Source organism: Carlito syrichta, unplaced genomic scaffold, assembly GCF_000164805.1.
Source record: "Carlito syrichta isolate Samal-C Ts95f unplaced genomic scaffold, Tarsius_syrichta-2.0.1 Scaffold315943, whole genome shotgun sequence".
Taxonomy (NCBI): Eukaryota; Metazoa; Chordata; class Mammalia; order Primates; family Tarsiidae; genus Carlito; species Carlito syrichta.
In genome coordinates, this window is record NW_007260039.1 from 416899 (window position 1) to 417371 (window position 473).

At 46.9% G+C, this 473-nt stretch overlaps 1 protein-coding gene across 2 annotated transcripts in view; it reads left to right on the forward strand.

Annotated features, from left to right (window-relative positions):
- The window catches only part of COQ5 (coenzyme Q5, methyltransferase), a 33330-nt gene that overhangs the window by 17346 nt on the left and 15511 nt on the right, over positions 1-473 (forward strand). The gene's annotated exons all lie outside the window — the stretch shown is intronic.

A 473-nucleotide genomic window follows, 5' to 3' on the forward strand; every position in this document is an offset into this window, starting at 1 on the left:
TCCGGAGCCCACCAGGTCGAGGCTTCGGTGGCCGGGAGCGGCCACTGCACTCCAGTCTGGGCGACAGAGTGAAACTCCAACTCAAAAAAAAAAAAAAAAAAAGAAAAGAAAAAGACTAACTAGGTATACCTATATCCCAGCTACTCAGGAGACTGAGGCAGGAAAGATTGCTTGAGTATAGGAGTTTGAGGTCCGCCTGGGCAACATAGTAAAACCCAGTCTCAAAAAAAAAAAAAAAAAAGTAAGTGTTGAAGTGAGTAGACACTTCTGTTTTTTGTTTGTTTGTTCGTTTGTTTTTGAGTTGGAGTCTTACTATGTCGCCCAGACTGGAGTGCAGTGGCCGCTCCCGGCCACCGCAGCCTTGAACTGCTAGGCTCCGGCTATCCTTCCACCTCAGCCATCCAAGTAGCCGGAATTACAGGCATGCACTACCACGCCCAGCTGATTTTTTTATTTATTGTAGAGATGAGGTC